General features: G+C 52.1%; 1 pseudogene; it reads right to left on the minus strand.

Annotated features, from left to right (window-relative positions):
• Positions 1 to 1691: 1691 nt before the first annotated feature.
• LOC140918016 (zona pellucida sperm-binding protein 3-like) lies at positions 1692 to 12317 on the minus strand (annotated as a pseudogene).
• Positions 12318 to 13776: the final 1459 nt, after the last annotated feature.

The following is a 13776-nucleotide window of genomic DNA, read 5'->3' on the forward strand; positions in this document are numbered from 1 at the left end:
CCACTCCGGGCGCAGCTGAGAAGAGCTCAGCTCACTGGGTTAGGAGCAGAGCAGGTGGATGCTGAGCTGTACTGAAAGTCCAGCTTTGCTTATCTGACCTTTGTCACCACAGGAACCCAGTGCCTCACAGTCACTAATGGGTACTCCCCTCCCCACACCCTTCCACATGCTATCCCCATCATGGGGGGTCGGGAATGGAGGCCCAGGCTCAGGGAAATGAATTGCCCGAGGTCCCACAGGAAACCTGGGGCCAAGAGGGGAATTGAACCCAGCCACCCGAGTCCCCACCCCATGCCCCACCCCCAGGGCCATTCTTACAGCCCTGGCACCTGAGTCCCCACCCCTGTCCTGCCCCCCAGGGCCATTCTTACAGTCCTGGCGCCCGAGTCCCCACCCCGTGCTCCACCCTCAGGGCCATTCTTACAGTCCTGGTACCCGAATCCCCACCCTGTGCCCTGCCCCCCAGGCCATTCTTACAGCCCTGGCACCCCCTGGGTTCTGAGCTCTTGAAAGTTGGGCAGCACCTGTACACTATTGTAATTAGCCAAAGGCTGCTGGGCACAGACCCACCAGGTTTCCTTTTGTAGGACAAAGGACACCCAGCTGCACCAAAATCCAGCCCAAACTCTCATCGGGGGAGGCTGGAGTTGGCCTTTTGAGCAGAGATGACACCATCCGCGCACCAGCTGTTCTGAGCAGCTGGGCTCAGCCATGCCCCCCAAGCAGCAGAGCCATGCACAGGACCTTGCCACGCTAGCCCGAGAGCATTAACTCGTGCCTGGCTCCTAGAAATGGCTTACCATGGGATGTCGGTTACTGGAATCAGGGTGGGAAAGGAGGGACCCTCCCCCACTAACTCCTCTTCCAAATCCATTCAGCCAGGACCAGGAGCTTGGGGAGGGGACTGAGCCCGGGACCTGTGGAGTCCCTGCTCCCACTCCCTGAGCCTCCAACCCCCTGAGTGGTGGGACTGTGATGGGCAATGGGGCAGGAACAGAGCTGGACAGTTATCCCAGCTGAGCGCGGTCTGTGGTCTCCATGGTATTCGTGAGCACACTAGGTGGGGAGAGGCGCTGGAGTGTCTCCTAGCAGGAGGCTCTCAGGGTAATTTCAATGGAGAGCTAGAGGTAGCTTTAAGCTGACCCCTTCAGATTGCAAATCCATGAAGGCCAGCGGGTTTGGGGGACTCCTACCTTCCCCCCTGCGACAAGGAACAGACAGCAGCAGGGCTGAGTCCGCAGCTCCAGGGCGGAACAGGAAGACATGGGGTGCTGCTGACCTCACCTTCATCCTGCGGCAGCTAGTTCCCTGGCAGCACCACACTAGGATTTCCACACATACACCCCCAAGAGTAGCAACATGGGGCTCCTGGGAAACAAAGCCTCACTCTGAAATGCAGCTCCCTGCCGCATACCCTGCCTCTCCTAGGGAGGCTCCTGAAGGGGAATAAAGGTGTTTTCCAAAGTGCCCAGGGGTCTGACCTCCTGGCCCCCTTGCTCATTAACAGCATTCACAGCAGCATTCCAGGCAATACAGGGGTCACCCCCGCTCCAGCCCACCCCAGGGAGGAGCTTCTCGTGGGAGAGTCTGGGATACAGCTAAAGGGGTCACCTCCTTCCTCGCCCATTCACTAGCGGGAACATCCTCCTCAGGCAGGCAGCAGCCACCTCAGTCTGCTCAGTGCTCTTCATTTACTCTGCAAGGATGGCAGTGTCACTTGACAGCTTGGGCAGGGACTGGCTGGCCTAAAAGAAAAGGTCCCAGAGTAAGACAGGCCAAATCTGGGGTAGCAGCTGCCGCGCTCAACCCCACCAGCAGCGCAGGATCTACGGCTGCTGGAAGAGGAAAGCCAGGGTTAGAACTGGAACCGAGAACTTCCGCCACATCCCTGTCACTTGCACATCCCACAACTGGGAGCTCAGTCTGCTTCATGCATTAGCAGACACTGCAGCTGGAGCAGTGGGAGTTGTGTTTGTGCAGCATGGCTTTTGGAGGGCCCTGGGGTGGTGCTGCCTAGTATGATGGGCAGCAATTGCTTTATAATTCCGCCTACAGAACTGTTGATCATAGACCATCAGCCTAGCCACCAAGGCTCTTCACAGCCTAGTTGTGATAGACTGGGGCAGGTATTCAGTGGAGAACCCACCCCCCATTTCAGAGTGGTAGCCGTGTTAATCCATTTCAGCAAAAAGAATGAGGAGTACTTGTGGCACCTTAGAGACTAACAAATTTATTTGGGCATAAGTTTTCGTGGGCTAAAACCCACTTCATCAGATGCATGCAGTGGAAAATACAGTAGGAAGATTATATATACACAGAGAACATGGAAAAAATGGGTGTTGCCATACCAACTATAAAGAGACTAATCAATTAAGGTGGGCTATTATCAGCAGGAGAAAAAAAACTTTTGTAGTGATAATCAGGATGGCCCATTTCCAACAGTTGACAAGAAGGTGTGAGTAACAGTAGGGGAAAAATTAGCATGGGGAAATAGTTTTTACTTTGTGTAATGACCTATCCACTCCCAGTCTTTATTCAAGCCTAATTTAATGGTGTCCAGTTTGCAAATAAATTCCAATTCTGCAGTTTCTCATTGGAGTCTGTTTTTGAAGTTTTTTTGTTGGAGTATTGCGACTTTTAGGTCTGTAATTGAGTGCCCAGGGAGGTTGAAGTGTTCTCCGACTGGTTTTTGAATGTTATCATTCTTGACATCTGATTTGTGTCCATTTATTCTTTTGCGTAGAGACTGTCCAGTTTGGCCAATGTACATGGCAGAGGGGCACTGCTGGCACGTGATGGCATATATCACATTGGTAGATGTGCAGGTGAACGAGCCTCTGATGGTGTGGCTAATGTGATTACGTCCCTTGAATAGATATGTGGACAGAGTTGGCAACAGGCTTTGTTGCAAGGATAGGTTCCTGGGTTAGTGTTTTTGTTGTGTGGTTGCTGGTGAGTATTTGCTTCAGGCAGGGGGGTTTACAGTCCTTCTGTAAGCAAGGACTGGCCTGTCTCCCAAGATCTGTGAGAGTGAGGGATCATCCTTCAGGATAGGGTGTAGATTTTTGCTACTTCCCTCTTCAATCCTCACTGTTATGAATAATTCCCCCCACCCTGCCCCAGGATGAGACTTCAGGATTTTTCCCAGGTGGGTGGAAGCTCCCAGTCCTCCACCAACAGAGAAATAGATTCATAACACAATGCAGAAATCTCTCCAAGGTGCATGCAGGTCAGTCACTAGGTACCATGTGATGCTGCCTGCATTGCTTCATGTTGGTCTTCTAGGAGATCCTTGGACCCTTGCTAGGCATCTAGGATTAATAGGGGTCCTACCACACCATGAGCCTCTGCTACCCTCACTGAGGACTCACCTGTGTGGGGATACAAGAGTGTTACCAAGAGCACATTAATATTTCATTAGATACACCCTCCCCCACTCATGTTGGGATGAGGACCCCTTAAAATAGGGGGTCATTTTGATCAAGCCAACCTCTGTTCTTCAGGTCAAAGGTGTATACCCTGCCCCCCTACACAGGTTGGGTGGGGAATCACAGAACCTACCATGCCCAGGGGCCACATCTCTCTGGAAGCATCTCCCTGGTCCTTTGTCCAGAGGGCTGCCTCTCCTGGACTGTCCTCCAAGCCAGGGCTTCTCAACCTTTTCCTTTCTGAGTCCCATCCCCCGCATGCTATAAAAACTCCACGGCCCTACCTGTGCCACAACAACTGTTTTCTGCATATAAAAGCCAGGGCCAGCATTAGGGGGTAGCAAGCAGGGCAATGGCCTGGGACCCCACACCACAGGGGACCCCGTGAAGCTAAGTTACTCAGGCTTCAGCCACAGGTGGCAGGGCTCAGGGCCCCGGGCTTCAGCCCCATGTAACCAGGCTTTGGCTTTCTGCCCTGGGCCCCAGCATATCTAATGCCAGCCCTGCTTGGTGGACCCCTGAAACCTGCTTGCAGCCCCCCAGGGGGTCCCAATCCTCTGGCTGAGAACCACTGCTCCAAGCAACCCACAGTTCCCAGTCTCACCGCAGCCGTAGATGTCTCTGGTGCCTTCCACTGGAGACCAGCTAGACCAGGAGAAGTGGCAGAGTCACTTACAGTAAGACTTGTCCTCTCCGGGCTGGCCATCCCACCAACCCCACCTGCCCACAAACCATCACCTCCATAGGGTCCTACTCCAGCTACTCACGTCACCTGCTTTGTTGAAGGGATAAGCCTTGTTCAAGGAATCTGGGGCTTGCTCAGCTGCAGTGACTTTCAGGTGGCAGGTGATCTAGATCTGAGGGGAAGTGGGAAGAGGGGTTCGGACCATCCCAGGGGACACTAACACCTGCTTAGCCTGGAGATCTGACTGGAGCAGAAATCTGGGAGCTCACCATCTCCTGCAAACCTGAACACATCCACCATGAACTGCAGTGTGTCCTGCCTGGGGGATATGAAGGCTGAGGGGATGTCATCTGATCTCCCATCCACCAGGCACCTACACACAAGAACCAAGGGTCAGTAAGAGTCCCTGATCAGTCTTGTTTTAGACTAGAAAGGGCTCCCAGCTCTTACCCACTGAAGTCAATGACAGCATAGCGAGGAGAGGAGTCCCTGTCTGGGGTCAGGTTGGCCACACAGCTGTCCACAAAGAGCCAAAGAGCCACATGGTTCCCAGTGCTGACATCAGCTTGGATATGCATGACCTCCCCTAGCTGGAATCCATTGGAGGGTCTCTCAGCACTCCAGTCATCTGCAAGGCAAGTTCACAGTGAGCAGGACAGACAGGCAGGCAATGCTGGGCTCCCCTGAAGGCTCCTCCCACCTACCATTCATCAGGTGCAGGGAGAAATCCAGCCTCTCCTCAGCAGACAGGGTGGAGCTGAAGGGAACTCACATCAGCTTGATGGCTTTACTGCTCACATTGTCCTTCCTGGGAGAGGAGCAAACCTGACACTGAGCTAGATCCCACAACAGGGACTGAATGGGAGGGAGGGATCTGAGCATCTCAGACATTCAATGGGAATAGTGACACTCAATGGGAATCACAGCTGGATTGGTTCTCAGGATCACTGGGTTGCTGGCAGGGGTGGGGTTATACTTCAGGCTTGTTCTGTAAACCAGGGTGTCTGGGGTCATCTGGGAAGAACCAGACATGGAAGCGTTAACACTAGCATACAGGTCATTTGAAAAGCCATTGAGATAAGCCTGAGAATGAGCCTCAGCCAGATAGAAACAAGATCTAAAGAAGGGGTCTCAAACTCAATTTACCGTAGGGCCAGTGCCAGTCCTCAAATCCTCCCCGCGGGCCAATAATGTCACTGAAGATGGTGTTCAGAAAAGAAAATGTTTATATTGTATTTTTTATTTCGAATTTCTTAGAAATAATAAAACTGTCATACAACGTTCTGCAATTCTTCGCCTGCCAGAGGGTGTTTAGTGTTTGCCAGGCATCTGGCAACGTTTCAATTCTGTCAGTTTTTTGATTTTTGGCCTCAGAGACTGAGCAGTTGAAATCTTCACGATTGCAGCAAGGTGTGCGTCAGAGAGTTGTGTTCGGTCGTTATGTTTGACTTGTTTATATTCATTGTGGAAAAAAGGGATGCTGCCCCCATGGCTGACTCTGCCCGGCAACTAATGATGCTGCCTCCATGGCTGACTCTGCCCCGCAACTAATGATGGTATCTCTGTCCCTCTCCCCCAGCCAATTGGAGCTGCGGGGCACAGTGCCCGCAGCAGACATCGGGCAGCGTGTCTGCACATGTCTCTCCCTCGCAGGCCGCAGTGGGAAGGTTCTCGGGCCGCAGATGGCCAGCGGGCCGGGACTTTGAGACCCCTAATCTCAAGTTTTCCAACAAGTGCCCGGTCAACTGGGAACTGCCTTTGAAGGACTGGACACTAGAAGCAGGGGATTTCAGAGTTCAGTCTGCTAGAACATCCATAGGAAGACTAGCACCACAGTAGTGCCATTTTACACAACTCTACTCACCAGTTTCCTCTGTGCACATTGTGAAGGAATATCAGACAGTAACCCCCCCACCCTCCCACCCAGTATAACCTGTTGGCTGCTTGTAACATACTGGGGTGCTATCCACAGCAGTGGGAAGCTGTGTCACCCATTGCCCTGTAACCAGCCACTAGCATGCAGGTCACCACCGGATGTTTTTGTGTAACTGCAACCTGCCAGTCACACCTTGGCTCTCACCAGCCTGGTTCTACTGCAGGGGGACCCCAACACACTCCCAGTCCTAGACTTCCCCCAGAAATGTATGTACACACACCCTGCTGGAGGTTGGAAGAATTCCACTTTTCAGATGTGGTTTTCCATCCTCTCTGGTAAGTATTTTTTTAAAATTGTATCTGTGTCTTTATTTGGCCTTTTATTTTACTTCAGTTTAAAAAAAATCACCCATTTACGTTGCTTATGTCATATTCCACTGGTTCTTTATTCCATCGCTTCAATATTGGCTGAAGCCCACAGACAGGCTTCAGGCAAAGTTTGCTTCATTTTATACCGTAATACCTTGTTTATTTGAACTACATAAAAAAGGGGAGCGGGGAAGTGTTGAAAAAAACACTTATTTTTGCTTCACAGTGTTTCGTATGTTTTTTTGTTTCATTAATTGCACACGCATTCACTGCATCATTGAAAGGCACTTCAGTGCTGCCTCTGAAAAATATTTAATACAAATATAGTAATCAAATCAAATCTACACTATTGTTATATTATGTTTTTATGCTTAAAAGCTTTTTGATTTTTTTCCCCGTGTACAATGGCACCTGTACCACTGCAGCAGAGGAATACTTTTTAAAAAGAATGGCCCCTGACAATGAAAATTGTGACAGTGAAGAACCATCCTTGAAAATGAACTGTGTAAATGCTTCCCCAAGTAACATTGTCCCTGCAGTCAACACAACAAAACAGACTGGATAATGATCATGGGTGGCGCGTAATGGAGGCTTGGGGAGGCAGGGCTCAGAGCTCCTCCAGGTGGCCAAGGCTCGAGACAGGCCGGGGCTCTTCTGGCCACAGTGGGGGGCTCGGGACTCCTCCAGTCCCAGCAAGCAAGAGCTGGGGGACAGAGCCTCAGGCAGAAGAGGCGGGGTAGGGAGCTAGCCTACCTGAATGTGGGGTTCATGCACCACTCATGATAATGATCCTTGTGCCAGTACATCAGTGGCCACCAACTACACCTCTAAGAATGTCCTGTGTGCGCTGACCTCACCAGCAAGGGTAGAAGGTTGTGTTAAACAGAGTTTTACCTGTTCATGACAGGAAAAACAACATCTCCACAGCCATAGATATATCACTGCACAAAGAGGAACAACCAGTACAGCCCAAGATGGATTCATATCCCTCTGCAAATGGTCGGCGTTTCAAGTGTGGTTGAATTTCTTTATACCCCTTTGCTGAAAGCTCAGTTGTAGAGGATTCTGTTTTTAGCTTTCCACGCCATCACTTTGCTAGTCAAAGTACAATCGGAACAGAAGAACAATTCAACAACAGAACATTCACTGAGCAAGATGGCTGCTTGTGCATTTGATGGAGCTGCAAACTTCTTTGGAAGACATGGTGGAGTACAAGCTTTGCTCAGACAAAAGTGTAATCCTAATCTCTCCTATAAACACTGCAGAGGCCATCTACTCCAACTAGTGCTAGTACGAGCTGCAGACTCTTCATTTTAAAAAGCTATACATTTAATGTCTTCATTATATTCTTTTTTCAGCAAGAGTCCAAAAAGACTGAATATCTTGGAAAATAAAGAAGATACACTGGGACTGAAGTTAAATTAGTCCAACCTGGGAAAACCCTCTGGCTTTCTCATGAGTGATCTTTGGCTGTTGTCTTAATTCCAGCCGTTATTACTGGCTTTGAAAAATATCTACCAAGATGGAATAGATCTAAGTAGTGAGGCTGGTAGATTACTTTTGCTACTACATTCAGAGAAGACTATTGCCATTCTCTCTCTTGTAAGTCTACTGTTGAAACCACTTGGGTCATTAAACGATGCCATCCAGGCATCTGCTACAACAGTAGTAGATCTTTGTCCAGAAGCTACATTTGGATCAATCAGAGAGCTATCCATTGAAAAAGTACTGGAAGAAGCAAAGACTTCAGTCCAGAAGTTGACTAATGAAGGCATTTATATTGAACCCTTAAGTGAAGAGGACAAGAAGTGTTTGTTTAGACAACTGAAAAATTACACAGACTCGATTCTTAAAAATTTACAACAGCGACTTCTAGATTCTACTCAACCTCTACGTAACTTTCACAGATCCCTGTTGTATAAAACACCGACAGTTGAGTGGAGTGAGGCACTACCAGCAATGGGGCTGCCATGTGCTCAGGACAGAATAGAAAATTTGAACACAGAGTGGAATATCATACGACAAATGAATGAAGATTTAACTTCAATTTCTTTTTTATCATCACTAGTGGCTTGACCTGATCTTTATGCTAGGTTTCCTGGGCTAAAAGAAGTAGGAATTCATCTCTTGCTACTCCCAGTCACAACAGCTACAGTTGAGCGTTCTCTTTCATCACTGAATAGAATTTTGTGTTTGAAAGAAGTCGCCTTCTGCCTGATCATGTGAATGAACTAATGAGCATATCAGTTGAAGGAATGGAAGTACTGGACACATGAGAAGCCACCAAAGATGAACGCATTGCATTCAAGAAGTTCATTAACAGAGTTGTGCAAAATTATAACAAGAAACAAAGAAGGATGTAGACGTAGTGCTTCATAGAAGGCTTGAGTAGCCAACTTTAATTTGTGTGATGTTTTTAAAACATGAGTTAAATCTAATAAAATGGTCATGAAAATTTTTTTCAGTTTTTACTATGGTGACATACTGCCCATCTTCACCCTCAAGGTCTTACCCTTCATCGGCCCTGACCTCCACCCCCTGTAAATTCGAACATCCCCCCTAATTTCAGTTCCTGGGGAAAACACTGTAAGGGTGGGCTCCACCACAAAAGGACCCAGGCCCCCCAATCCCAGATTTAGGCCTGTAAATCCTGGGTTTGGCTCCACTGTGATCCACAAACTATACAGCAAACTCTGTAGGTGCCTAAATTCACTTAGTACCTACGTTTTTACAGTATAAAGCTCCCTAAGTGCCCGTGTTTCAGCCTCTGGGCATGTGCCCAGACACCTGGAGGAAGGCACTATCTCCCCGCTAAGCCCCAGAGCGAATCGTGAACTGGGGAAAATTAGGTGTTCCACTGCCTAAGTTGCATGTGGGGCCCCATCCAATAGGTGTGCTTAGAGGCTGCTTACTGGATCAGGCCCCATTCACAATTCCAGTGTGACCCTGGCAGACCAGGGGCCAACTCATACCAAGGCGCAAGCCTCACTGCACACTGACAAATGCAGAGCTGGAAACCAGTCTGGCTCCCCTGTGGGTTACAATAGTTAAAACAGACACTAGAGTTTTAAAAGTGTGTTTAGATTTTTATGAAATGCTTGTAGGATGCTGCCTGTATTAATCTTACCTACAATATCTGTACCCCATGTTATAAGGTAGTGTTCAATGCTTACATTGTAACTATAAAAATGTTTGTTAAGATTGTAAATCCCCCACAGCCAGGGAAGAAGCACAACCACGTGTGAAATACTTGTTCACCATAAGAGGCGTTACCTCCTCCCCAGCAAAATAAAGACTTGCTCCCCCCGAGCCCTGAAGAGGGTGCAGTGCACAAGCCTTCGTCCCATCACAACTTGAATGTTGGGTGAAAGAAATAAAAATGCCTGTTAAGGAGAACTTATTGTTCCTTTGCTGATTGATCTCTGAGGGGCGAGGATTCCTAAGCATAAGCAAGGAGTCCCCAGGTGTTTTGCCTGGGTTACCCTAAAGGCCATACAGAGTCTGCTTATTATAGAAGTTGCCACTACCTTGTGTGACTTGACTGTAACTCATTTGTGTATGTGTGTGTTTACCTGCTTTAAACTTGTAAATAACACATAACAAATGACCCAAAGGGTTGGGGGTTAGTTAGCCCCTTCCCTGTCCCTAGTTACAGGCAACACATAACAGGACACAAATCCAGGGCCAGGCAACGGAGGAGCAGGGCAGGAAAGATCCATCTCCATTTTGAGCTGCCCCCTTGCCCAGTGAAGTTGGGGGAGCAGTAGGAGCTTAGCCTCTCTGGGCGTCAGGCCCCAAGCAGCTGAAGTGGGGCCCCTTGGAAAGTTTTGCCCCTCCCCTTGGTGACACCACTCCAACAGCCTCCCTTCCCCCACTGGGGCAGGATTCCTTCTCATTTGGGGAGAGGTGGATGGGGGGAGACTGCCCAGCGTTCACTAGCAGTTGGGTCAGATTCTGCCCCCACTGTCAATTAGGAGAGACCCCACTGAAGTCAGTGAGTGACCCTAGGCGAGTGGAGCGCAGAACCAGCCCGAATAGACTGACCACGGGGAGATACTGGGGTGACTGGGATGAGGCCCCTTGGTTGTATGAAGCAGCAGGCTGTGGAATCTGCAAACCCCCAACCCCAAATTCCTTTCATTTGTGTTTTCCCGGGGTCAGAGCCAACCCACCCCCACCACCGCACTTGGCCAGTGTGACCCCCTCCTCCTCAATGCTATGGGACCTCCACCATTCCTGCCCCCAGCCGCTGGAAAAGCAGAGCACGATACCTGAGGCGTGAGTGGCTCCTACCTCTGCTACTGGCCTGAGAGCTGGGGGTTTGGCCGCCCCCTGGAGCTTCTGCAGGGAACAAGACATAAGGGGTGCCTGGGCTAGGCCAAGCCAAGCCATTGTGGTGCAAAACTCCCCTCCCCCAGACAGCCTGGGCAGTGGGGTGGGATTGCAGGTGAAGGGGCGCCTTGGTTCCAAGGAGAGGGAAGATGCTCCCCCATCTACAGCCTTTTGGGGGGCATCAGATCCAGCCTGCTCATGCTGAACTGAAGCACCAGGCGCCTCCCTCTGGGCAGGGGAGAGAGGAGGCCCCAAAGGGGTGGGGGAAAGAAGGGACACACCGCATCCCCCATCCCCTGAGGACCAGGTGGAATATTTGTCCCTCCCCTCGGAACCTGCCCAAACTTTCCCCAGGGTTCAACCCTAAACCAGAATATTTTCTGGGCTTCCAAGACAGTGGATGGGAAACACCCCCCTTCCAAGTCTACACCTGCTGAGTCAACTCCCCCCACAAACCATCCATTGCCCACACAGCCCCAGAGACACAGCGGCGGTCAAGCCAAGCTCCTACCTGAGACTTTCAGGCCCCGGAAACAGCTTCCATCGTTGGCTGAAGAGTTCTCAGACCTGGCCCCTGGCTGGAGAGAACAGACCCAGACCTGACACCTGGGGGATGGGCCCCCAGACCGATCTCTGCTGAGAGGTCCCTATGGCGCATGCTAATGGGGCCTGGGTACAGGCACTAGGAGGGAAAACCCAGAGCTCAGTTCTGGCATGTCCCAGCCAGGGCCCCCCATGCCCACTGAGACACACATCATGGGGCCCCCACTCCCTGCTGATGGGTTCACCAGCCCCCACCCAGCCCCCACCCCTGCTACAGAGACTGCCCCATTCTCACCCCACCCCACCCCGCCATGCCCAGCCCCCGAAGTTCCAGCCCAAACGTCGTAATCAAGGGCTAAAGCCAGAAGCAGCTCCTATATTGGCCCCTGAGGCACCAAATCACCGGATCCCTCTGCTCCTTCTGGTGGGCAAGGCGGGCACTTCCAGCTGGGGACAACACCAGGGATGGGCCAAGCCACACGGCTAGAAGAGGGCAGACCCTGCACTCACTCCCCCCATCACAGATCCCACACACCCCCCATCCTGATTGTGTGGGGCTCCAGTGGGGCTATAGGGATGCACAGGCATGAAGGTGGTCGAGTTCATGACATGTAAAGTGCCAGACACCTGGCCACCCTTACAGCGTAGTCATGCTAAGGCCCTCCTCAGCGATTCTTGCTTAGCCCAGCACAGTTCTTCAGTAGCAACAGGGCCGTCCCTCCATGTAGGTTCTTGGTCAATATGGTGCATTAATGGACAAATCCTCAGCCCAGGGCCCAGCCTGAGTAGCTGGCCCACGCAGTGGGAAGCTGGGAAGGGGGACAAATCCCCTCTCCATCCCCCACAGGGGATGGGGGGGTGCGGGAGGGGAAGAAAAGAGGGTGCCACGCAGCAAGAAATGGGTCCTCCAACTCACCCCATCTCGTCTCCTACCCCGTCCTCACCCACTTTGTGCCCCGGCACGCCCGGAGCTGATCCACAACTGAGCTCTGCGCAGTGCCAGGACGCTCAGGCCTCCTGCAGAACTCGGCCTTCCCTCCCTTCATGCAGCAGAACCCCACCGCTTCCCCGATGGCCCTGCCCATTGCTGGGGCGGTGAGGGCACCATTCTGCCCTAGATGCCTGCAGTACTGTGCTTCCCTCCCCCACACGGCCTGTTGTGGAGAGAGCTCCCTTTGCAACGCTTCATTGCTGCCGTGACCCTTTCGAGAGCTGCTCCTGTGACTGAAGCAGCCCCGAGCGGCTTTGAGATACTTCACCTCTCTTCCCCCATCCACCTGTCTGGCCAGGAACAATGGGCGGAAGGGAGAGCAACAGCTGCAGACTGGAAACTTGCACCAGAACAACAACATCCCAAAGGGAAGCGAGAACGCCACCATCCAGGCAGAAAAGAGAAACGCCTCCCCGTGCCTGCCAGCGAGCTAAAGCCAGACTCCTCTCTGGGTCAGTGAGGGCTCAGCTTCGGGAGACAATGTGATCCGCAAAAAGAACAGGAGGACTTGGGGCACCTTAGAGACTAACCAATTTATTTGAGCATAGCTTTCGTGAGCTACAGCTCACTTCATCTGAATGCATCCGATGAAGTGAGCTGTAGCTCACAAAAGCTTATGCTCAAATAAATTGGTTAGTCTCTAAGGTGCCCCAAGTCCTCCTGTTCTTTTTGCGGATACAGACTAACACGGCTGCTACTCTGAAACCTGATCCAGTTGCTCCCTCCTATGCTGGACAGATTATCGGATGTACTCAGTGGTGAGCTGGAGCCGGTTTGCACCGGTTCGCTAGAACCGGTTGTTAAATTTAGAAGCCATTTTAGAACCGGTTGTTCCGCGAGGGACAACCGGTTCTAAAAGGGCTTCTAAATTTAACCCTCCAAAAGTGGCGCCTTTGGCCCTGGAGCACCCAAGGGGAAAATTTGGTGGGTGCAGAGCACCCACCGGCAGCTCCCTGCCGCCCCCACCCCCGGCCCCAGCTCACCTCACCTCCGCTCCGCCTCCTCCCTGAATGCGCTGCCCCGCTCTGCTTCTCCGCCCCCCACCCCGCGAATCAGCTGTTTGCACGGGAAGCCGGGGCAGGCTGAGAAGCAAGTGGCGGCTTCCCGCTCAGGCCCAGGGAGGCGGAGGTGAGCTTGGGCGGGGGCACAACGAGGGCTGCCTGCGCCGCAGCAGATAACCCCAGGGGGGGAGGGGGGGCGCAGGGGAACCACTTTCTGCCCCAGCCCACCTCCGCCATCCTTGGCCTGAGTGGGAAGCCGCGGCCTGCTTCTCAGTCCTCCCCGGCTTCCCGCCAAACAGCTGATTTGCGGGAAGCTGGGGGGGGCGGGGGGGGCGGAGAAGCAGAGCGGGGCGGTGCATTCAGGGAAGGAGGCAGAGGCGGAGTGAAGGTGAGCTGGGGCCGGGCGCGGGGTGGGGAGCTGCCGGTGGATGCTCTGCACCCACCAATTTTCCCCATGGGTGCTCCAGCCCCGGGGAACTTTTGATGTGATCAGTGGGGGAGCGGCCGCTCCCCATGCTCCCGCCCAGCTATGCTCCCGCGCCCCTAGGAGCC

Source organism: Lepidochelys kempii, chromosome 10, assembly GCF_965140285.1.
Source record: "Lepidochelys kempii isolate rLepKem1 chromosome 10, rLepKem1.hap1, whole genome shotgun sequence".
Taxonomy (NCBI): Eukaryota; Metazoa; Chordata; order Testudines; family Cheloniidae; genus Lepidochelys; species Lepidochelys kempii.